Source organism: Papio anubis, chromosome 10 (genome assembly GCF_008728515.1).
Source record: "Papio anubis isolate 15944 chromosome 10, Panubis1.0, whole genome shotgun sequence".
NCBI lineage: Eukaryota > Metazoa > Chordata > Mammalia > Primates > Cercopithecidae > Papio > Papio anubis.
The window spans coordinates 44,778,351-44,805,505 of record NC_044985.1 but is presented as its reverse complement, the minus strand read 5'-3'; the positions used below and the strand labels follow the sequence as shown (position 1 = coordinate 44,805,505).

At 37.1% G+C, this 27,155-nt stretch overlaps 1 protein-coding gene across 1 annotated transcript in view; it reads right to left on the bottom strand.

Moving 5' to 3' along the window:
- The window catches only part of TANK (TRAF family member associated NFKB activator), a 105,464-nt gene extending 79,269 nt beyond the window's left edge, over positions 1-26,195 (bottom strand). The window contains exon 1 of the mRNA XM_021923661.2: positions 26,040-26,195. The gene's annotated coding sequence lies outside the window, so the exon portion shown is untranslated. The remainder of the gene's footprint in view (positions 1-26,039) is intronic.
- Between the last annotated feature and the right edge of the window lie 960 nt (positions 26,196-27,155).

Below are 27,155 nucleotides of genomic sequence, written 5' to 3'. Positions count from 1 at the left end.
TGAATATAAATCTAAGGACAAAGAAACCTGCCAATATAAACACTTACTACGACTTGGAATGTCAGGTATGTTCTCAGTCAAATCTTTGATGTGAAATATCACTATTAATGGAATCTGGTTGACTTCTGATTTACGATGACATCTGGACTGGCTGTTTATATTGCAGACTCTCCAACTAAAATGCTTATGAAAAATCAGAAAAACTTGAGAACTCAAATGGCCTTGGAACACAGATTGACAATGAGGGCCACTGTGTATGGTTGAGCAGGCTGTGCTCACTTGCAAAGCCTTGCCTCCTTCAGCCTGTGTCTTCTCAGAGAGGTGCTTTTTCTAACTCACAGAAAAGTACCATAAGAGCAGCTATAACCCTATTGACAAGCACCCTAGTTCCAGAATTTGATAGGATATTGCACTTATTGCAAGAAGTGTGAAGCTGAAATGGACATGTACTTTTTTGTTGGAAGGCAAGCAAAGGTGTTGGTATGGAAGGATAGTAAGGAAGCTACCAGCCTCACCACCCCTACTAGTAACTCAACTGTTATGCTTGGTGGCTAAGAAGTATTTTACACCTCTTTGCCCTAATCTCTCCCATTAGCTTCTCTCTCTGTGACCCATTTGGAGCTATGGAGAATACCAGCAATAACCCAAAGGGAGTGGATAGGTGTGATGCTCTATATCCAAGCTTGGGAAACTAATAATGAAAGGGGTTGGGCAGACAGAACTGGGTGTTTGATTCTCTGGGGGTTTAGTTTTTCATATGTGGTTCTTATGAAGAAAAAGACAAATCATTGTTTCCGATTAACTAGGAATTCTTATCTTTATAGTAATGTAAGTACCTATTAAAGGTAAAGAATCTTACCTCAGCCAAAGACCTGCAGTGACAAAGTTGATAAATGTCAGCTTCAAGCCAAAAGGTTAGCTGTTGACTGTGCATGTCTATATGTCTTCCAGCTCAACATGTATGCTGAAGAACTAATAGCATCAGACAGAAAATGAGAAGAGCCAAGAACCAAAATCCACACATTCAGGTAGTAAGGTTGACACAAGGCTTAGAACAAGTAACTACAAGAGAAAGCACCCCTTGAAAAGATTATGCTGTCTGAAAGAGAGTCTTCAAAATGCAAAGAAAGTGAATACTTTGGAAAATGATTTACTAGAAGCAGAAGTATATGGAGAGAATCTGCTTTGTATTTTCTATGCAAAAAGAGATGAAATATATGATAAGCTATTAGACTAAGATAAGGAGAGAACTAGAGACAAGGTGAAATAAAACCAAAGTTGGATAAGTTAAGGCTGCAAGGACACAGAACAACATGCAATGGCAATTCACATATAATTTGGACATAATCAAAGATGGAATCAGTATTGCAGAATAATAAATCAATGATTAGAGTAAAAGCTTGAAAAACTCTTTCAAAATATGAATGGAAAGTACAAATAGGTGACAACCATTAAAGGAAATGGTAGAAAGATTATGCCCCAGCTTCTTCCTGAAGAAGAGATTAGGGTAAATAGAACAGAGACGGCAACCACAGATATATCAGAAGCTATCTGAAGTAATAGTTTGAACCAATACAATACTTCCTAAAAATGAAAAGGACTCAATGTGTTTTGAAATATATTAATGACCTATCTTGTTAAAAATTTCAATATTAAATGCTCTATCAATTCATTAATTTAATCAGTGAATATTTTGGTAATATTTGCTATGTGCTAAGAATTTGGGATAGAAAGAGCACTAAGACACAGTCCTACCTTAAAAGAACTGGTGTCTATAGTGGGTGACATACATAGAAGAATCAGGCAATTATTATACAATGTGGTATTATGATTTTACATTAGGGGTAATATATAGTACTCTGAAAACACATTGGAAAGGCCATAGTCCAGTCTTGAGAGGGCAAGGGAAGGCTTCTGGTATCTAAGGTATGAAAAAAGTTCAACAAAAATCCAGGTGGCAAAAAAAAAAAATTAATTAATTGCAAAAAAAGAAAAACTTATTTTCAGCATTAAACTTCAAAAGCTGAATAGAATAACATCTACAGTTGCCTGGGGAAGATTTGACCTATAGCGTCTGCCTACTCAAGTTATCATTTATTCAAGAAAGGAAAACAAAGACACCTTTGTTTTCTCAGAATATCTGAGAAAAGGTATTCTCAGATACCTCAAGGTTCAAACATCATACCACCCATTTTCTGAAACAATTGAAGATATACTTCCCTTATTCAAGAAGGAGTCAAAATTAAAAACTCAAGAAAGGTGAAATTTTGATATAAAATAAATATTAGAAAACATTTGAAATAATTTAAACATAGATCCATTAAAAACATGTTGCAATTACAAAGCAATGGAAAAATGAAATTTTTGACACATAAGATACAAATTATTACCTAATAAATAATTTAATAATAATATGGTCACAACTTTCTGATTACAGCAACAAATATGCAAGTGGGTGGGAGAGAGGTGGCAGGAAGTAAATGTGTTCTGCTATTTTACTCATTTTCTCATCTATATATAGAAATAAGAAAATTACAGGATCTCATTCTAAGTATAATAATTGAAGATGTATCATTTTAGTTTTTTTTACTGTGAAGATAAATAACTACAAGTAGAATTTAAAAGTGTACGCTTGTTTTTGGCTGCGCATGGTGGCTCACACCTGTAATCCCATCACTTTGGGAGGCCAAGGCAGGTGGATCACTTGAGGCCAGGAGTTCAAGACCAGCCTGGCCAAAATGGAGAAAATTCATCTCTACTAAAAGTAAAAAAATTAGCCAAGTGTTGTGGTACATGTCTGTAATCCCGGCTACTCAGGAGGCTGAGGCACAAGAATCATTTGCACCTGGGAGGTGGAGGTTGCAGTGAGCTGAGATGGCACCACTGCACTCTAGCCTGGGCAAAAGAGTGAGACTGTCTCAAAAAAAAAAAAGTATATGCTTAATTTTTATGTTAATAGAGGAAGAAAGAAATGAAAACATTGTCCACATAATAAAGATTTAAACATCTTAATTCCCAACATTCAATCAGTCACCCAATCAGGTACATCATGTGAGTACTCCTCTGCAGTATTTCTTGCATGCTTACACTCTATGTCCCTATTGCCACTATCTATCTCCATTCCTACCCCTTGTTCAAGCCACCATCAACTCATAGTTACTATGCTAGCCTCCTAATTGTTTGCCTTACTTTCTCCCTTGTCAGATTCTATGTTGTTATGTTTCTTTACCACCTACAACCATTAAATGTCTACCCCTCACCTTTAGGATAAAATCCAAACTCTTAATCCTGGAATGAGACATCTTCCTAACTCTCCAGACTTATGTCCTGCTTCTTCCTGGGGATTTTGGGCTTCTTTTAATACCTTAAATGATCACTTTTTTGTCCTTTTCAGGTATTTGCTGCTTTCCTCAGCCTAGAACATGTTTTGCTCATATTTTACCTGGTCTGTTGAGTCCTCTACTGAAAGATCTGATTCTAACCTAGGCCACACTTGATTTCCTTTATAGGGTGACTATGGGCTCAGCTGTGGGCTTCTATTTCACCGTGTCCTTTCCTCTTTATGACGTGCATTATGCTTGAAATTTCAAGATACATATTTGGATGTTTTTAACCTTAGGGTGGCCATTATGACTGATGTTAAAGAAACTTACACTCACTAGGCAGAGTCTTAGGTTATCATTGCCCCCACAAAGGCAAACTACAGCTAAGAGAAGCTAAAGCATGATGATTATAAGTGAGAGTTCTGTGTTAAAGTTGCCTTGTTCATATGTTGGTATTGCCATTTACTAATCATATGACTTTACTAATCCTGTGCCTCAGTTTCTTCTCCTATCAAAGGTCGAGTGTACTTGTCCAACAAAATAATATATGAACAAGACCTGGCCTACAGGATGACTGCAGTAAATATTGGGTAATATAGAAAATTCCTGTAACTTAGTAGGTGGTTCTACATGCAGTTGATTTTTTTTTTTTTTTTTTTTTTTTTTTTTTTTGAAGGATCTTGCTCTGTCACCCGGGCTGGAGTGCAGTGCATGATCTTGGCTCACTGCAGCCTTGACTTCCTGGGCTCATGTGATTCTCCCATCTTATGTTCCTGAATAGCTGGGACTACAGACGTGCACCATCATGCCTGGCTAATTTTTGTATTTTTTGTAGAGACAAGGTTCCGCCATGTTGCCCAGGCTGGTATTAAACTCCTGAGCTCAAGAAATCCACCTGCCTCTGCTTCCCAAAGTGCTGAGATTACAGGTGTGAAGTGGGATCACACCCAGACTGATTTTTAATTTAAATAAAAAGTCACAATTATCTCTTAAAATGTCTTTAAAAGTTCATACTGGGAAGGTCTATATATTGGACTTACTACAAAAGACTTTCAATCAGTTGCCTTAAATATGCCCAAAGAGCTAAAGAAAACCATGGACAAAGAACTAAAAGAAATCAGGAAAATGATTTATGAACAAAAGGAGAATATAGAAAAGTGATATAAATTATAAAACAGAACCAAATAGAAATTCTGGAGCTGAATGGCACAATAACAAATAGAAAATTAATTATAGGGGTTTAATAGCAGATTTCAGCAAGCAGAAGAAAGAGTCAGAGAATGTGATAAGATAATTAACATCAAGCTTACCTAATATACATTGTGGGAGTCTTGAAGGAAAAATGAGAGACATGAAGCAGAAAAAATATTTCAAGAAATAATGGCTGAAAACTTCCCAATTTGCTAAAAGTCTGAACCAGCTTATTCAAGTTGCTCAATGAACTCTAAGTAGAATGAACTCAAAGGAATCCACACTGAAGCACATTATAATCAAATTATCCTTTAGTTCTTTGGGCATACTTACTCTTTTTCTAGTAAGTCTAACATCTAGACCTTCTCAGTGTGAATGTTTAAAGATATTTTAAGTGATAATTATGGCTAATTATTTAAATTAAAAATCAAATGCATGTAGAATCACCCACTAAATAACAGGAATCATTTATATTACCCAGTATTTATTGAGGTCCCTCTGCAGGTCAGGTGCTGTTCATATATTATTTCATTGTACAGATACTCTCAACTTTTGAGGCAGTTTTTGAACTGAGGATAAAGAGATAATATTGAAAACAGCAAGAAACAAGTGACACATTATGTGCAAGGAATCATCAATAAGATTAACAGCCAATTTTGCTTTGAAACTATGAAGGCCAGAAAATAGTAGAATGACATATATAAAGTGCTAGAAAAAAAGTGTAAACCAACAATTCTATAAATGGCAAGACTATCCTTCAAAAATAAAGAAGAAGGGGGTGCCCAAGATGGCCAAATAGGAACAGCTCCAGCCTCTAGCTCCCAGCGTGAGTGACACAGAAGGCAGGTGATTTCTGCATTTCCAACTGAGCTTTGAAGAGATTAGTGATTCTCCCAGCATGGAGGTTGAGATCTGAGAACAGACAGACTGCCTGCTCAAGTGGGTCCCTGACCCCCGAGTAGCCTAACTGCACTAGGGGCAGACTGACACCTCACACCTCACACGACTGGGTACACCTCTGAGATGAAGCTTTCAGAGCAACAAACAGACAGCAACACTTGCTGTTCAGCAATATTCTCTCTTCTGCAGACTTTGCTGCTGATACCCAGGAAAACAGGGTCTGGAGTGGACCTCAAGCAAACTCCAACAGACCTGCAACTGAGCATCCTGACTGTCAGAAGGAAAACTAACAAACAGAAAGGACATCCACACCAAAACCCCATCTGTACATCACCATCATCAAAGACCAAAGGTAGACAAAACCACAAAGATGGGGAAAAAGCAGTGCAGAAAGGCTGGAAATTCAAAAAATCAGAGTGCCTCTCTCCCTCCAAAGGAACACAGCTCCTCGCCAGCAATGGAACAAAGCTGGACAGAGAATGACTTTGACGAGTTCAGAGAAAAAAGCTTCAGTCGATCAAACTTCTCAGAGCTGAAGGAGGAACTATGAACTCAGTGCAAAGAAACAAAAAACCTTGAAAAAGATTTGATGAATGGATAACTAAGTCCATAAACGACCTGATAGAGATGAAAACCATGACACGAGAACTATAATGCACAAGCTTCAGTAATCGACTCAATCAAATGGAAGAAAGAGTATCAGTGATTGAAGATCAAATGAATGAAACAAAGTGAGAAGTTTAGAGAAAAAAGAGTAAAAAGAAATGAACAAAGCCTCCAAGAAATATGGGATTATGTGAAAAGACCGAATCTACATCTGATTGGTGTACCTGAAAGTGACAGGGAGAATGGAACCAAGTTGGAAAACACTCTGCAGGATATTATCCAGGAGAACTTCCCCAACCTAGTCAGGCAGGCCAACATTCAAATTCAGGAAATACAGAGAATGCCACAAAGATAAGCCTCCAGAAGAGCAACTCCAAGACACATAATTGTCAGATTCACCAAAGTTGAAATGAAGGAAAAAATGTTAAGGGCAGCCAGGGAGAAAGGTCGAGTTACCCACAAAGGGAAGCCCATCAGACTAACAGCAGATCTCTCGGCAGAAACTCTCCAAGCCAGAAGAGAGTGGAGGCCAATATTCAACATTCTTAAAGAAAAGAATTTTCAACCCAGAATTTCATATCGGGCCAAACTAAGTTTCATCAGTGAAGGAGAAATAAAATCCTTTACAGACAAGCAAATGCTGAGAGATTTTGTCACCACCAGGCCTGCCCTACAAGAGATCCTGAAGGAAGCACTAAACATGGAAAGACACACATAGGCTCAAAATAAAGGGATGGAGGAAGATCTTCCAAGCAAATGGAAAACAAAAAAAGGCAGGGGTTGCCATCGTAGTCTCTGATAAAGCAGACTTTAAACCAACAAAGATCAAAAGAGACAAAGAAGGCCGTTACATAATGGTAAAGGGATCAATTCAACAAGAAGAGCTAACTGTCCTAAATATATATGCACCCAATACAGGAGCACTCAGATTCATAAAGCAAGTCCTCAGAGACTTATAAAGTGACTTAGACTCCCACACAATAATAGTGGGAGACTTTAACACCCCACTGCCAACATCAGACAGATCAACGAGGAAAAAAGTTAACAAGGATATCCAGGAATTGAACTCAACTCTGCACCAAGTGGACCTAATAGACATCCACAGAACTCACCACCCCAAATCAACAGAATATACATTCTTCTCAGCACCACATTGCACTTATTCCAAAATTGACACATAGTTGGAAGTAAAGCACTCCTCAGCAAATGTGAAAGAACGGAAATTATAACAAACTGTCTCTCAGACCACAGTGCAATCAAACTAGAACTCAGGACTAAGAAACTCAATCAAAACCACTCAACTACATGGAAACTGAACAACCTGCTCCTGAATGACCACTGGGTACTAACAAAATGAAGGCAGAAATAAAGATGTTCTTTGAAACCAATGAGAACAAAGATACAACATACCAGAATCCCTGGGACACATTTAAAGTAGTGTGTAGAGGGAAATTTATAGCACTAAATGCCCACAAGAGAAAGCAGGAAAGATCTAAAATTGACACCCTAACATGACAATGAAAAGAACTAGAGAAGTAAGAGCAAACACATTCAAAAGCTAGCAGAAGGCAAGAAATAACTAAGATCAGAGTAGAACTGAAGAAGATAGAGACACACAAAACCCTTCAAAAAATAAATGAATCCAGGAGCTGGTTTTTTTTAAAAGATCAACAAAATTGATAGACTGCTAGAAAGACTAATAAAGAAGAAAAGAGAGAAGAATCAAATAGAAGCAATAAAAAATGATAAAGGGGATATTACCTCTGACCCCACAGAAATACAAAGTACCATCCAAGAATACTATAAACACCTCTATGCAAATAAACTAGAAAACCTAGAAGAAATGGATAAATTCCTGGACACATACACTCTCCCAAGACTAAACCAACCAGGAAGAAGTTGAATCCCTGAATAGACCAATAGCAGGCTCTGAAATTGAGGCAATAATTAATAGCCTACCAACAACAACAACAAAAATACAGGACTAGACGGATTTACAGCCAAATTCTACCAGAGGTACAAGGAGGAGCTGGTACCATTCCTTCTGAAACTATTCCAATCAGTAGAAAAAGAGGGAATCCTCATTTTTTGAGGCCATCATTATCCTGATACCAAAGCCTGGCAGAGACACAACAAAAAAAGAGAATTTTAGACCAATATCCCTAATGAACATCGATGCAAAAATCCTCAATAAAATACTGGCAAACCAAATCCAGCAGCACATCAAAAAGCTTATCCACCATGATCAAGTGGGCTTCATCCCTGGGAAGCAAGGCTGGTTCAACATACACAAATCAATATACGTAATCCAGCATATAAACAGAACCAAAGACAAAAACCACATGATTATCTCAATAGATGCAGAAAAGGCCTTTGACAAAATTCAACAGCCCTTCATGTTAAAAACTCTCAATAAATTTGGTATTGATGGAACATATCTCAAAATAATAAGAGCTATTTATGACAAACCTACAGCCAATATCATATTGAATGGGCAAAAACTGGAAGCATTCCCTTTGAAAACTGGCACAAGACAGGGATGCCCTCTCTCACCACTCCTACTCAACACAGTGTTGGAAGTTCTGGCCAGGGCAATCAGGCAAGAGAAATAAATCCAAGGGTATTCAATTAGGAAAAGAAGAAGTCAAATTGTCCCTGTTTGCAGGTGACATGACTGTATATTTAGAAAACCCCATCATCTCAGCCCAAAATCTCCTTAAGCTGATAAGCAACTTTAGCAATGTCTCAGGATACAAAATAAATGTGCAAAAGTCACAAACATTCTTATACACCAATAACAGACAAACAGAGAGCCAAATCATGAATGAACTCCCATTCACAATTGCTTCAAAGAGAATAAAATACCTAGGAATCCAACTTACAAGGGATGTGAAGGACCTCTTCAAGGAGAACTACAAACCACTGCTCAGTGAAATAAAAGAGGACACAAACAAATGGAAGAATATTCCATGCTCATGGATAGGAAGAATCAATATTGTGAAAATGGCCATACTGCCCAAGGTAATTTATACATTCAATGCCATCCCCATTAAACTACCAATGACTTTCTTCACAGAATTGGAAAAAGCTACTTTAAAGTTCATGTGGAACCAAAAAAGAGCCCACATAGCCCAGACAGTCCTAACCCAAAAGAACAAAGCTGGAGGCGTCACGCTACCTGACTGCAAACTATACTAGAAGGCTACAGTAACCAAAACAGCATGGTACTGGTACCAAAACAGAGATATAGACCAATGGAACAGAACAGAGCCCTCAGAAATAATACCACACATCTACAACCATCTGATCTTCGACAAACCTGACAAAAACAAGAAATGGGGAAAGAATTCCCTATTTAATAAATAGTGCTGGGAAAACTGACTAGCCATAAGTAGAAAGCTGAAACTGGATCCCTTCCTTACTCCTTATGCAAAAATTAATTCAAGATGGATTAGAGACTTAAATGTTAGACCTAAAACCATAAAAACGCTAGAAGAAAACCTAGGCAGTATCATTCAGGACATAGGCATGGGCAAGGACTTCATGTCTAAAACACCAAAAGCAATGGCAACAAAAGCCAAACTTGACAAATGGGATCTGATTAAACTAAAGAGCTTCTGCACAGCAAAAGAAACTACCATCAGAGTGAACAGGCAACCTACAGAATGGGAGAACATTTTTGCAATCTACTCATCTGACAAAGGGCTAATATCCAGAATCTACAAAGAACTAAAACAAATTTACAAGAAAAAAACAAACAACCCCATCAAAAAGTGGGCAAAGGATATGAACAGACACTTCTGAAAAGAAGAGATTTATGCAGCCAACAGACATGTGAAAAAATGCTCATCATCACTGGCCATCAGAGAAATGCAAATCAAAACCACAATGAGATACCATCTCACACCAGTTAGAATGGCAATCATTAAAAAGTCAGGAAACAACAGGTGCTAAGAGGATGTGGAGAAATAGGAACACTTTTACACTGTTGGTGGGACTGTAAACTAGTTCAACCATTGTGGAAAACAGTGTGGCAATTCCTCAAGGATCTAAAACAAGAAATACCATTTGACCCAGCCATCCCGTTACTGGGTATATATCCAAAGGATTATAAATCATGCTGCTATAAAGACACATGCACATGTATGCTTATTGCGGCACTATTCACAATAGCGAAGACTTGGAATCAACCCAAATGTCCATCAGTGACAGAATGGATTAAGAAAATGTGGCACATATACACCATGGAATCCTATGCAGCCATAAAAAAGGATGGGTTCGTGTCCTTTGTAGGGACATGGATGCAGCTGGAAACCATCATTCTCAGCAAACTATTACAAGGACAAAAAACCAAACACTGTATGTTCTCACTCATAGGTGGGAACTGAACAATGAGATCACTTGGACACAGGAAGGGGAACATCACACAGCAGGGCCTATTGTGGGGTGGGGGGAGGGGGGAGGGATAGCATTAGGAGATATACCTAATGTAAATGACGAGTTAATGGGTGCAGCACACCAACATGGCACATGCATGCATATGTAACAAACCTGCACATTGTGCACATGTACCCTAGAACATAAAGTATTAAAAAAAAGAAGAAAATTAAACATTTTGAGATAAACGAAAGCTGAAGGAGCTTGTTGTTAGTAGACTTACCCTAAAGAAATGATAAAGGAAGTCCTTCAGTCTGACTACTAGAAGATAATTTGAGGCCATACAAAGAAATAAAGAACTTCAGTAAAGACAACTACATAGGTAAATATATTAAAGCTAGGATAATTGTATTTTGGTTTGTAAGTCCTCTTTTTATTTCCTATATGATTTAAAAGACAAATGCTTAAAAATAATTATAAATCTGGCACACAACTTATAAATATATAATTTGTGACAACAACATGTAAGGGGTGATTAAGCTGCTAAGTAGTAGAGTTTTTGTATGTTACTGAAACTAAGTTGGTATCAGTTAAAATTAGGTTGTTATAAATTTAGGTTGTTAATTGTAATTCACATGGCAATGACTAAGAAAATATGTTTTAAAAATCACAAAAGAAAATGAAAAGGGAATAAAATGGTATACCACTAATAATAAGCTAAATACAAAATATGACAGTATTGGAGGAAGTGAGAAACAGAGAAATGGTATAGAACATGCAGAAATCAAATAGCAAAATGGCAGAAGTAAGACCTTCCAGGTCAGTGATTACTTTAAATGTAGATGTATTAACCACTTCAGTCAAGAGGCAGAGCTTGGCAGAATGGATAATACAACGTGATCAAATGATCAAACCATATGCTATCTGCAAAGGACTTATTTTAGATGCAAAGACCAACAGATTAAAGTGAAATTATGGAAAAAGATTTTTTCATGCAAATAGTAACCACAAGAGAGATTGTGGCTATACTAATATTAGAGAAAATAGACTTTAAGTAAAAAACTGTTACAGGAGACAAAGAAGGGTATTATATATTGACAAAAAGATAATTCATCAAGAAGATATAGCAATTATACACATATATCCATCAAACAACAGGACCCAAAAATATATGAAAGAGACATTGACAGACTTGAAGGGAGAAATAGACAGTACTACAATAGTCACCGGAGACTACATTATGCCACTTTTCATAATAAATAGAAAAACAGATGATCCAAAAGAAAATAGACAACTTGAAAAACAGCATAAACCAACTAGACCTAGCAGAACAAAAGCTGAATATACATTCCACCCAACAAAAGCTGAATATACATTCTTCTCAAGTTGATATGGAATCTTCCCCAGGGTAGACCAAATGTTAGGCCACAAAAAGTCTTAATATATTTAAAAAGATTGAAATCATACAAAGTATCTTCTCCAACCAAAATGGAATGAAACTAGAAGTTAATACAAGGAAAACTAAAAAATTTACAAATATGTGCAAATTAAGCAACACATTCTTAAACAACCAGTGAGTTACAAGGATAAATCATAGGAAAATTAGATTTACTTGGAGAAGAATAAAAACAAAATTGCAACGTATCAAAATATATGGGATGCAGTGAAAACAGTGCTCAGAGGGAAAGTAATAGCCGTAAATGTTCATATTAAAAAAGATCTGAGAGCCGGGCATGCTGGCTCATGCCTGTAATCCCAGGACTTTGGGAGGTCGAGACAAGCAGATCACTTGAGGTCAGCAGTTTGAGACCAGCCTGGCCAAAATGGTGAAACCTCGGCTCTACTAAACATACAAAAATTAGCTGGGTGTGGTGGTATGCATGTGCCTGTTATCCTGACTGTTTGGGAGGCTGAGGCAGGAGAATCGCTTGAACCTGAGAAGCCGAGATTGGAGTGAGACTCCATCTAAAAAAAAAGAAAAAAGGAAGATTTGAAATGAATAATGTAACTTTTATACCTCAAGGAACTGGAAAAGGAAGAACAAACTAAATCTAAAGCTAGCAAGGATGAAACTTAAGATTAGAGCAGAGATAAATGAAATAGAGAATAGAAACACAGTCGAGATAATCAATGAAACTAAAAGTTGGTTCTTGGAAAAGATCAATAAAATTGACAAAAATTTATCTAAATGGATTAGAAAAAAGAGGAAGAAGAAATAAATAACTAAAATCAAAAATGAAAGTCAGGACATTACCAACAACCAAATAGAAATACAAAGTATTATAAATATTAGGTTATGGAACAATTGTAGATCAACAAATTAGATAACCTAGATGAACTGTACAAATTCCTAAAAACACACAGACTAGTAAATCTAAGTAAAGAGGAAATAGGAAATCTGAACAGACTTATAATAATACAGAGATTGAATCAATAACCAAAAATCTCCCCGCTAAGAAGCCATCAGGACCAGATGACTTCACTGGTGAATTCTACCATGCACTTAAATAACACCAAATTCTCAAACCGCTAGATAAAAAACAGGGGTGGAAAGGACACTTACTAACTTATTCTATGGGGCTAGCATTGCCTTTATACCAAAGCCAGACAAAGATGTGATAAAAATGAAAGCTAAAAACCAATATTCCTTGTGAATATAGATGCAAAAATTCTCCACAAAATACTAGCAAAATAAATCCAACAGCCTATTAAGTGTATTATACATCATGATCAAGTGTGATTTATCACTGTAATGCAAGGGTGGTTCAACATAAGAAAATCATTCCAGGCAATGCACATCATAGAAAAATGAAAAAAACAAAACAAAACAAAAAAAACCACCACATGATTATCTCCACTGATGCAAAAAGGCATTTGAAAAAAACCAACACCCTTTCATGATTCCTCAGAAAACTAGGATTAGAGGGGAACTTCCTTACCATAATAAAGAGCATTTATGAAAAATCCACAGGTAACAACATATCACATGGTGAAATACTGAAAGCTTTCTGCCTAGGATTAGGAACAAGACAAGGACACTTTCTTTCACCACTGCTATTTAACACTGTCCAGGAAATAGTAGCCAGTGCAATTAGACAAGAAAAAGTAATAAAAGCCATCCAAATTGGAAAGGAAGAGGTAAAACTATTTCTATCCTTAGATGATATTATCCAATATATGAAAACTCCCAAAGTATTCACAAGAAAGCTACTAGAGCTAATAAATGAATTTAGCAAAGTTACAGGGTATAATATAAACACTCAAAAATCAGTTGTTTCTATACATTGCCAATGAACCCTCTTCAAAGGAAATTAAGGAAATTCTATTTACAGTGGCATCCAAAAAAATAAAATGCTTAGGAATAAACTTAATCAAAGAGGTAAAATAGTTACAGACTGAAAACTACAAAACATTTCTGAAAGAAATTATAGAAGACGTAAGTAAGTAGAAAGACATCCCATGTCCATGGATTGGAAGACTTAATATTATTAAGATGGCAATACTCCACAAATTGATCTCCAGATTCAATGCAATTGCTATTGAAATTTCAATGGCCTATTTTTTTTTTTTTTTACAGAAATGGAAAAACTGATTCTCATATTCATATTAAATTGCAAGTGTAGCCAGAAGAATATTGCAAAGGAAAAACAAAGTTGGAAGACTCACACTTCCCAATTTCAACACTTACTACAAAGCTATAGTAATCAAAACAGCTTGGCACTAGCATAAAGATATACACATGGACCAAAAGAATAGAACTGAGAGTCCAAAAATAAACCCTTATAAGGGTGCCAAGACCATTTAATGGAGAAAAAATAGTCTCTCCAACAAATGATGCTGGGACAACTGATAACCACATGCAAAAGAAAGAAGGTGGACCCCTACCTCACACCACAAAAATTAACTCCCAATTGATCAATCACCTAAATATAAGAGATAAAACCATAATAGCACCCTTAGACAAACACAAGTGGGTAAGTCATCATGACCTTGGATTTGACAATGGATTTTAGATATGATACAAAAATAACAAACAAGAAAACAAATAAATTTGACTTAATAAAAAATTTTAAAACTTTTATACACTGAAAGATGTCAAGACACTGAAAAGACAGTCTATAGAAAGGGAGAAAATATTAGCAAATCACATATCTGATAAGGGCCTAGAATCTAGAATATATTAAAAAAACTCTTATGACTCAACAACAAAAAGACAAACAAGCCAATTAAAACATGGGTAACTGACTTGAATAGACATTTATCTAAAGAGGATCTACACATGGTCAACAAACACATGAAAAAATGCTTGACATTATTAGTCTTTAGGGAAATGCAAATTAGAACTACAATGAATTACCACTTCACATTCACTAGGATGGCTGTAATAAGAACCCAAATAGAAAATAACAAGTGTGGAGGAGGATGTGGAGAAATTGAAAGTCTTATACATTGCTGGGTGGAGTGTAAAATAGTTCAACCACTATGGAAAATAATTTGCCAGTTCCTTAAAATACTAAACATAGAATTACCATATGACCCCAGAATTCCACTGCCAGGTATATACCCAAAAGAACTGAAAACAGGTACTGAAACAAATACATGTAAATACATGTTCATAACAGCATGATTTACAATAGTCCAAAAGTGAAGACAGACCAAATACCCTATCCGTCAACAGACGAATGGATAATTTGTGGTATATACATATAATACAATATTATTCAGCCATAAAAAGAAATGAAGTACTGATACATGCTACAACATGGATGAAACTCAAAACCATTGTGCTAAGTAAAAAATGCCAGTTTAGGAAAGTCACAGGTGAGGCCAAGATGGCCGACTAGAAGCAGCAGCGCTTGGAGGCTCCCATCAAAAAGAATTATAACAGCATGCAAATCCTTCACTGGCAACCGAGGTATCTAGGTTCTGTCATCAGAACTGACCAGGCAGCTGGTGTGACCCTCAGAGAGGAAGGAAGATAATTATGGTGCAGTGGCCCACCTGAGAGCCACATGGGGCGGGGAAGCCCCCAGCCCATAGCCAAGGGAGGCAGTGAGTGAGTGTGCTACCCAACCTGGGAAACCATGCTTTTTTCATGGAACTGTGCAACCCACAGATCAGAAGATGCCACTAGTGAACCCACACTACCAGGGCCTAGGGTCCCAACCACAGAGTCGCACAGATTCTCAACAGCCACTCAGCTAGAATCTGCTTAAGCCTGCTAAGTTCCCAGGGGCAGGGGGCGGTCAGCACCACAGCTGCAGCTGTCTGCTGTCTAAGCTGTCCGAGCTCCTTGGGGGAGAGATGGTAGCCAATACTGGAACCGATAGCCACCTAACACACTAAGTTTCCAGGGTTGGGGAAGGGCGACAGCCATCTCTATAGCTCCAAGCTGCACTTTTCCTCTGCTGGAGCCAGGGAGGCTGGATGGCTTGGTCCCAAGCGGTATCTCCCACACCCCAACACACCAGCTGTGGCAAACTGCAGCCAGACCCTCTTCAGGCCTGACCCTGACCCATCCCTCCTCACTGGGCGGGGCCTCCCTGCAGGAACTCCAACAACTCCAACCAGGGATTCAGGGACAGAACTCTGATCCCCCTGGGGCTGAGCCCCTAGCGGGAGGGGTGGCTGCAGTCTACATGGACCAGCAGACTTAGTCTTTCCTCCTGCTAATTCTGAGGAATCTAGGCAGCCCAGATGAGTGGGTTCCCCTCACAGCAAAGCACACCCCCTCCACCAAGGGACAAAGTGTTTCATTAAACAGGTCTTGCTCCCCATGCCACCCAACTGGGTGAGACCCTCCAACAGGGGTTGTCAGACACCCTATGTAGGAGCATTCCTACTGCCATCGGGTTGGTGCCCCTCGAGGTCAGAGATCCCAGAGGAAGAAGCAGGCACCCATCTTTTCTGTTCTCCAGCCTCCTCAAGCGACGCCTCCAGGCACGAGAGCAAACACCAGATGAATAAGGCCTGTAGTGAATCCCCAGCAAACTGCAGCAGCCCTACAGAAGAGGGACTTGACCTTTGAAAGAAAAACAAACAAACAGACAGCAACAACAATAGCATCAACAAAAAAATCCCCCACAAAAACCCCATCCAAGGGTCAGCAGCCTCAAATATCGAAACTAGACAAACTCGTGAAGATGAGAAAGAACAAAAAACTCTGAAAACCCAAAAGGTCAGAGTGCCTCTTCTCCTACAAATGATCGCGACACCTTTCTAGCAAGGGCGCAGAACTGGACAGAGGATGAGATGGACAAATTGACAGAAGTAGGCTTCAGAAGGTGGGTAATAAACTCCACTGAGCTAAAGGAGCGTGTTCTAACCCAATGCAAAGAAGCTAAGAACCTTGATAAAAGGCTATAGGAGCTGCTAAATAGAATAACCAGTTTAGAGAGGAATACAAATTACCTGATGGAGCTGAAAAACACACCACGAAACTTCGTGAAGCATATACAAGTATCAATAGCTGAATTGACCAAGCAGAACAAAGGATATCAGAGTTTGAAGATCATCTTGCTGAAATCGGGCATGAAGACAAGATTAGAGAACAAAGAATGAAAAGGAACGAACAAAACCTCTGAGAAATATGGGACTATGTGAAAAGACCTAACCTACGATTGATTGGAGTACCTGAAAAAGATAGGGAGAATGGAACCAAATTGGAAAACACACTTCAGGATACTATCCAGGAGAACTTCCCCAACCTAGCAAGACAGGCCAATATTCAAATTCAGGCAATACAGAGAACACCACTAAGATACTCCACTAGAAGATCAACTCCAAGACACAATCGTCAGACTCTCCAAGGTTGAAACGAAGGAAAAAAATGTTAAGGGCAGCTGGGGAGTAAGGCCAGGTAACCTACAAAAGGAAGCCTATCAGACTAACAGTGGACCTCCCAGCAGAAACTCTATAAGCCAGAAGAGAGTGGGGGCCAATATTTTAAAGAAAAGAATTTTCAGCCCCAAATTTCATATCCAGCCAAACTAAACTTTATAAGAGAAGGAGAAATAAAATCCTTTCCAGACCACCAAATGCTGAGGGATTTCATCACTACCTGGCCTGTCTTGCAAGAGCTCCTGAAGGAAGCACCAACTATGGAAAGGAAAAACTGGTATCAGCCACCGCAAAAACACACCAAAATATAAACATCAACAAAGACCAATGACACTATGAAAAAACTGCATCAACTAGTGTGCAAAATAACCAGATAGCATCATGATGACAGGATCAAATTCACATATAACATTATTAACCTTAGATGTAAATGGGCTAAATGCCCCAGTTAAAAGACACAGACTGGCAAATTGGATAAAGAGTCAAGACTTATCACTGTGCTGTATTAGGGAGACCTATCTCACATGCAAAGACATACATAGGCTCAAAATAAAGGGATGGAGGAATATTTACCAAGCAAATGGAAAGAAAAAAAAAAAGAAGAAGAAGCAGGGGTTGCAATCCTAGTCCCTAACAAAACAGAAATTAAACCAACAAAGATCAAAAAAGACAAAGAAGGGCATTGCATAATGGTAAAGGAATCAAGGCAACAGGAAGAGCTACCTATCCTAAATATATATGCACCTAATACAGGAGCACCCAGATTCATAAAGCAAGTTCTTAGAGACCTACAAAGAGATTTAGACTCCCACACAATAATAGTGGGACACTTTAACACCCCACTCTCAATATTAGACAGATCAATGAGACCAAAAATTGATACAGGAGCAACCAGATTCATAAAACAAGTTCTTGTACACCTGCAAAGAGACTTAGACTCCCACACAATAATACTGGGAGACTTTAATACCCCACTGTCAATATTAGATCAACGAGACAGAAAATTAACAAGGATATTCAGGATTTGAACTCAGCTCTGGATCAAGTGGACCTAACAGACATGTACAAAACTCTCCACTCCAAATCAACAGAATAGACATTCTTCTTAGTGCCACATGGCACTTATTCTAAAATCGACCACATAATTGGAAGTAAAACATTCGTCAGCAAATGCAAAAGAACTGAAATTATAACAAGTCTCTCAGACCAGAGTGCAATCAAATTAGAAATCAGGATTAAGAAACTCACTCAAAATCACACAACTACATGGACATTGAACAACGTGCTCCTGAATGACTCCTAGGTAAATAATGAAATTAAGGCAGAAATCAAGAAGTTATTTGAAACCAATGAGAACAACGAGAAGATGTACCAGAATCTCTGGGACACAGCTAAAGCAGTGTTAAGAGGAAGTTTATAGCACTAAATGCCCACATTAGAAAGCTAGAACTCAAATTGACACCCTGACATCACAATTAAAAGAGCTAGAGAAGCAAGAGCAAACAAATCCAAAACCTAGGAGAAGACAAGAAATAACTAAGTTCAGAGCAGAACTGAAGAAGATAGAGACACCAAAAAACCCTTCAAAACCTCAATGAATCCAGGAGCTGGTTTTTTGAAAAAATTAACAAAATAGATGGCTAGCTAGACTAATAAAAAAGAAATGAGAGAAGACTCAAATAGACACAATAAAAATTGATAAAGGGAATATCACCTCTGACCTCACAGAAATACAAACTACTATCAGCAAATACTATAAATACCTCTATGCAAATAAGCTAGAAAATCTAGAAGAAATGGATAAATTCCTGGACACATACACCCTCCCAAGACTAAACCAGAAAGAAGTTGATACTTGAATAGACCAATAACAAGTTCTGAAATTGGGGCAGTAATTAATACTGTACCAACCAAAATAAGCCCAGGACCAGATGGATTCATGGATGAATTCTACCAGAGGTACAAAGAGGAGCTTGTACCATTCCTTCTGAAACTATTCAAACAATTGAAAAGGAGGGACCCCTCCCTAACTCATTTTATGAGGCCAGCATCATCCTGATACCAAAACCTGGCAGAGACACAACAAAAAAAGAAACTTCAGGCCAATGTCTCTGATGAACATTAATTGAAAAATCCTCAATAAAGTACTGGAAAACTGAATCCAACAGCACATCAAAAAGCTTATCCACCGAGATCAAATCGGCTTCATCCCTGGGACACAAGGTTGGTTCAACATACACAAATCAATAAATGTAATCCATCACATAAATAGAACCAATGACAAAAACCATGTGATTATCTCAATAGAAGCAGAATAGGCCTTCAATAAAATTCAACATCCCTTCATGTTAAAAACTCTCAAGAAACTGGGCATTGGTGGAACATAGCTCAAAATAATAAGAGCTATTTATGACAAACCCGCAGCCAATATCATGCAAAATGGGCAAAAGCTGTAAGCATTTCCTTTGAAAACCATCACAAGACAAGGATGCCCTCTCTCACCACTCCTATTCAACATAGTATTCGAAGTTCTGGCCAGGGCAATCAGACAAGAGAAAGAAATAAAGTGTATTCAAATAGGAAGAGAAGAAATAAAATTGTCTCTGTTTACAGACGATATGAGTCTATATTTAGAAAACCCCATAATCTCAGCCTCGAAACTCCATAAGCTAATAAGCAACTTCAGCAAAGTCTCAGGATACAAAATCAGTGTGCAAAAATCACAAGCATTCCTATACACCAATAATAGACAAACAGAGAGTAAAATCATGAACGAACTCTCATTCACAATTGCTACAAAGAGAATAAAATACCTAGGAATACAGTTAACCAGAGACATGAAGGACTTCTTCAAAGAGAACTACAAACTATTGCTCAAGGAAATAAGAGAGGATACAAACAAATGGAAAAACATTCCATGCTCATGGATAGGAAGAATCAACATCAAGAAAACGGCCATATTGCCTAAAGTAATTTATAGATTCAATGCTATTTCCATCAAACTACCACTGACATTTTTCACAGAATTAGAAAAAACTACTTTATATTTCATATGAAAACCCCAAAAGAGCCCATATAGCCAAGACAATCCTAAGCAAAAAGAACAAAACTGGAGGCATCACGCTACCTGACTTCAAAATATACTATAAGGCTACAGTAACCAAAACAGCATGGTACTGGTACAAAAACAGACATATAGACCGATGGAGCAGAACAGAGACCTCAGAAATAACACCACACATTTACAACCATCTGATCTTTGACAAACCGGACAAAAATAAGGAATGGGGAAAGGATTTCCCATTTAATAAATGGTGTCGGGAAAAGTGGCTAGCCATATGCAGAAAACTGAAACTGGACCATTTCCTTACACCTTATACAAAAATTAACTCAAGATGGATTAAAGACTTAAATATAAGACCTAAAACCATAAAATCCCTGGAAGAAAACCTAGGTAAGACCATTCAGGACATAGGCATGGGCAAAGACTTCACAATGAAAATGCCAAAAGCAACTGCAACAAAAGCTGAAATTGACAAATGGGATCTAATTAAACTAAAGAGTTTCTGTACAGCAAAAGAAACTATCATTAGAGTGAACATCAACCTACAGAATGGGAGAAAATTTTTGCAATCTACCCATCTGAAAAAGGTATAATATCCAGAATCTACAAGGAACTTAAACAAATTTACAAGAAAAAAACAACCCCATCAAAGAGTGGGCAAAGGATATGAAGAGACACTTCTCAACAGAAGACATTTATGCAGCCAACAAACACATGGAAAAAAGCTCAACATCATTGATCATTAGAGAAATGCAAATCAAAACCAAAATGAGATACCATCTCATGCCAGTCAGAAAGGCGATTATTAAAAACAAGAAACAATAGATGCTGACGAGGCTTTGGAGAAATAGGAACGTTTTTACACTGTTGGTGGAAATGTAAATTAGTTCAACTATTGTGGAAGAGAGTGTGGCGATTCCTCAAGGATCTAGAACCAGAAATACCATTTGATCCAGCAATCCTATTAATGGGTATATACCCAAAGGAATATACATCATTCTACTATAAAGACACATGCACACATATGTTTAGTACAGCACTATTTACAATAGCAAAGACATGGAACCAATCCAAATGCCCATCAGTGATAGACAGAATAAAGAAAATGTGGTACATATACACCTGGAATACTATGCAGCCATAAAAAGAATGAGATCATATCCTTTGCAGGGACATGGATGAAGCTCGAAGCCATCATCCTCAGCAAATTAACACAGGAACAGAAAACCAAACATCACATGTTCTCAATCATAAGTGTGAGCTGAACAATGAGAACACATGGACACAGGGAGTGGAACAACATACACTGGGGCTAGTCAGGGTTGAGGGGTGAGAGGAAGGAGGGATAAATAGCTAACGCATGTGGGGCTTAAAACCTAGATAACAGGTTGATAGGTGCAACAAACCACCAGGGCACATGTATACATATGTAACAAACCTACACATTCTGCACTTGTATCCCAGAACTTAAAGTAAAATAATAGTAAAAAAAAGAAAGTCACACTGTCTGGTTTCACTTATATGAAATATTCAGAATAGATACATCCAGAGACAGAATGTGGATTTGTGGTTGCCAGGGGCTGAGGGGAGTGAGAAATGCGAAAAATTGCTTAATAGTACACTATTTCCTTTTGGGGTGGTAAAAATGTTTTGAAACTAAATAGAGGTGGTGGTTACATAACATTGTCAGTGTACTGAATGCCACTGAATTGTTCATTTTAAAATGATTAGTTTTGTGTTACATGAATTTCACCTCAGTTTTAAAAAGGGAAAAAATAAGAAAACTTGAATAAACTATGGACTTGAGTTAATAATAATGTACCCATATTGGTTCATAAATTGTAACAAATGTACCATACTAATGCAAGTTGTTAATAATAGGGGATGCTGTGAGTGGTGGGGGTAGAAAGGGTGGTATATGTGAATTATATGTAGTGTTCACTCAAATTTTCTCTAAATCTAAAATGGTTTAAAAAAGACTATTCACTAAAAAAACCCTTCACTATCCTAAATAAATCTGATCAAAGAGGAAATAAAACTTCAATTAAAAACTGTAAGACAGTGAAATGTGAAAGCAGTATATCAAAAGTTGTAAGATGTTAAAATAGTACTAAAAAACTCCTATCCTTAAATATTTTCGTTATAAAAGAAGAAAGAATAACAATAAATTAACTAAGAATTCAACTCACAAACTTAGAAAAGTAAAATAGTCTAAAAAAGGCATTGAGAAAATATTAATAAAGATAAAGCAAAAACAATTTTACAAAGAGCTAACTATAGAAGGAATAGATCCAAGAGATTAGTTCTGTGACATCCAATCAGAAAAAAAAAAGAGACAGAAAAATGGACAAAATGCATCATGAAAAAGGGTTATCCACATAGTTACGGAGATGATTTTAAAACATTCAAGATAATACCATGTATGCCAATATATTTGAAAAATTTTTAAAAAGAATCATTGCTAAGCAAAAGCAAATAAACTAAGCTGCATGAAAAATAGCATAAACCCCAAATAGATCAATAACAATAGAAGACATTGTAATAGCATTTAAAGAATTATTTTCAAAAGGGGATGCCAAGGCCCAACAGTATTATGGATTTCTTCTTTAAACATTTCAAGGAACAGATAACTCCTATTGAATTTTCTTTAGAAATTTTGGTATTTTTATCATTTTACTTTATTAAACTAGTCTCAGTTTAATACTGAAACCTATCAGTGATGTGTTCTAGAAAATAAAAATACAGACTAATTTTTACAGACTTATGAATATAAAAACAAAAATACACACTAAACTTCTAGTTGTGAATATGAATATTAAAAATTCTCAGCAAATTTCAAACATTTCTCTTTAGCATACATTTTCTTAATATAAGTTGGATATAAAATTAATCAATTTGGACACACATTTTGCTTACCACAGTTGTAACTGAATTGTGGTCTGCAGCTAGCACTGTCATAATAGGAAGAAGGCTTTTTGCACAAAGCATAGGAACAGCTGCTTTGTTTATTTGGTTGCTCTGCCTGGATAGGGTTCCTTGGCTTATGTCACATTGTTTTCATTCTTCTTCTGTTAGTTTGAGTTGTGAACAGAATTGTGAAGCCAAAATAATAGAGAAGAGGTGTCTAAGCGTATGGATTGAAGAGCAAAAGAGGAAATGTGTAGGTTTGGTTGGTTTATTTTGAACTACCAATTTATTATTTTAATTGGAGCAACAACAAAACAGAGCTTATAACTATAAATCTACCTTTATTACCAAAACAATCATTTTAATATCATGATTTTTGATGACATGGAGTTTTAAAAAATGCAACGACTGTCTTGTGTAACAGCAGACTACTACACAGTTTGAAGTAGAAAAACCATACAGTTGTCTCTAATGATACCAAAAAGACATTGAGTATAGTTTAACATGAAGTCTCCATTTTGTTTTTATTTAAGTAAGCCTATAGTAAACAAGGTACTTGGCAATTATTTGGTTTTTATGATAAATGTACTTATCTCAAACCAACAGCCAACCTCATTCTTAATGTTAACCACTAGGGAAATTCCCACTGAGATCAGAAACAAGACAAGGTTGACTGCTTTCTTCTCTGTTATTAAACACTGTTCCAGAAATTCTGGCCAATGTGGTGAGGAAAAAAAGGGATAATACATGATTATATTTTTTTCTGTCTAGGCGTCACATGTGAGTTACCTAAAGTAATTTAGGAAAAATGAGGGATCAATAAAATTGCTAGATGAAAGATAAAATTGTGAAATTAAGAAGCCAGCAATAATTAGTTAGAAAATATAGTGGAAAGAATATCCCTATCAAGTACCTTTACTACACACACAAGAAGACAAAACAAAATATACTGGAATACATTTAATGATAAATGTATTCTACTGAGGCCTTAATACATTAGAGACACATTAATAGAACATTCAGGCAGGAAGTTTCTATGCTATAAGGATGATCACTTTACTCAAATTAGTGCATAAGTTTCATGAAATTCTAATCAGAACTTTTTCAGGGGAGCCCTTTATTTATTTTTAATCCTCCAGTTAGTTATCTCTATGACTCAATGTCATAAGTGTTTAAAAGAAGTAACTAGACATTGCTGTAGAGCCCCAGTGGGCTGCCGGGCAGAACCTCAGGCAGGTTAGACTGGGTATACAACCCCACATCTTCTTCTGGCTCTGAAGCTAACTGCTTGGAGGCACACTAGTGCGCACCACCTGTGTGCACGTGGAAGTGTATCCTGGAGGGAGTGAGGAGATGGGAGTGGGTGAGTGAGAAGAAAGACCTGGCTTCTAAAAATGACTTGGTTGCTGTGTGAACATGGCCAAGTCATCTTCCTTTTGCTATCATAAGAGTCTCCATGCTTTGGGATATGACATCTCTCAAATATTATTTTAATATTATAAGAAGGTAGACCAGTAGTAACAGAAAGCCATGGATAAAGAGGTGATATGAATTTATATTTAAGCCCTGGTTCTGCCACTTACAAGCTTGAATATCACAGCTATTATAATAATTTAACAATAGTGATAATAATTCTTGACTTTTAATCTTTTTAAGCTGTCATTTTTCCTATGATTATTCTTAAGAAAATAACTTTATGAAATATTACATGGTATTTAATATTCATTTTTGGTTGTGAAAATATGAGGGCTAATTGGTAATAGAATAAGACTAGATTACTATAACTGCGTAAGTTTAAATGGTCCAAGGAGATGCAGCACTGTCTATAAGATTAATACTTTAGTGTAATGAAATATTCACTATCATGTGCTTTCTATGAGATGAGAAAAATACTAAACTTGAGTTAATTATTATTATTATTATTTTGAGATGGAGTTTTGCTCTTGTTGCCTAGGTAATGGCACTGTCTTAGCTCACTGCAACCTCTGCCTCCTGGGTTCAAGTGATTCTCGTGGCTTAGCCTCCTGAGTGGCTGGGATTATAGGTGTACACCACCACGCCCGGCCAATTTTTGTATTTTCAGTAGAGACGGGGTTTCATCATGTTAGCCAGGCTGGTCTCCAACTCCTGACCTCAGGTGATCTGCTGGCCTCAGCCTCCCAAAGTGCTGGGATTTACAGGAGTGAGCCACCACGCCCAGCCTTGAGTTAATGTTTGAATAGGCACACTGGATCAGGCCAGGATCGATTTTTAAAAATATAACCAAAAAGTATGAATACACTTTTACTTTAATTTACTTTTCAGCCTAGTAAGTTATCAACAACTTAAGCCAAATATCTTTCAGCATAAATATCAACATTATGTTATAAAAATCATTCATTGGAGAAGGCTCTCATTCCAGATATAAACTTAAAAAAAATCATTCAGGTAGAGACATAAATTCTATCCTAAAAGTTAGAAAGAAATTGAAAATTTAAAAAAAATTTTCCTTGGTCTTGGCTAGGGACCCTATCATTTATGTATTTATTAATTAAATAGAGATGGGGTCTCACTATGTTGCCCAGGCTGGTCTCAAACTTCTGGGCTCAAGTGATCCTCCCACCTTGGCCTCCCAAAGTGCTAGGATTATAGGCGTGACCCACCACATCCAGCCATTTTTTGAAGGCCAAATTTCTAACTATGACATTGACTACAAAGGCATTATTGAATCATGTCATAAATTACTCACATAGCAAGAGTAAGAGGGTAACATATCTGCAACACTTCAGTTTAAGACATCCAGGTCACCTTGCTAGGTTGAGAATCAGTAGGAACTATTGAAATTAGATTACCTCTTCTCCAGGTTACGAGTCTTCCTTTGTAGACTATTCCTCTGTAAAGATGTAAACAGTTACACAGTCGGAAAGTGTTTTCCACAGGCTCTATCAATGCTGCTCAAACGTCCAGAGCTCTCCCTTCGTTGAAGTGGGAACTTCCACTGAGAAATCCCCCAACTTGAAGACTTCCTTATTTGTAGCTAGCAACAGCCAATCATGGCACGATACTGAAATGAAGCAAAGACTATCAGAAAATATTCTGTAAACCACTCGTGACTGTAGTTCTGACTTCCTTTTGAAGCAAAGATACTTTGTGTGAATAGTTAAGGCATTTTAACAGCAGCAGCAGCAGCAGCAACAACAACAACAACAACAACAAAAACCCAGGAACTGTAAATACAAAAATATTTTTGGATTAAGCGTTTTATGTAAGAAAATTTAAAAGTTCAGTTTATTTGATAAGTGGCTTTTTGACCTAAGAAGCATATTTATAAACAGGAGGTAAAAACCAAATTTGTTTATAGTTGTCTTTATGGCCTACAGAAGTCACTTGGAAGAAGCTTTGTAGTAATAAAGTTTAAGCTCAGTTTCAGAGCCTGAGCTTAGGTACTCAGAAGAGAGATGAAGCAAACAAGCCTCTTAAGACAGCTTTTCTGCCTTGAGAACTTAAGGTTCACTGTTTGTGGGATAAATGTGTGTTCCAGCAAACTTGGGAAATGCTTTACAAATACATGTATTTCTCTTAGGTTACTTAGAGCAAAACATCACATTTTACATGCAAACGGAAGACACCATGTGCACCACAGACATTTTTCTTTGATATAAAATTTTAGAGCTGGAAATGACCTTAGACAACATCTGTTTCATTTCCTTTTTATTACAGATGAGGGAAACAGGAGAAGGTAAATGCTCAATGTCACAAGTAAAGTTAGAAGCAGCACTTAGATTAACATCTGAGTCTTTTGAATCCAAGTGCATTTCTTTTTTTTACTGCACTACACTCTTGGCAAATAAAGTTATTAAGCTGGATAAAAACTGTGTCAATTAAGCAGTCTCCTTTTTCAGCTCCTGCATTCTATAGATGAGAAGTCTGAGGTTTTACCTAAACTTCAACAGTTACTAAAAGGTCTA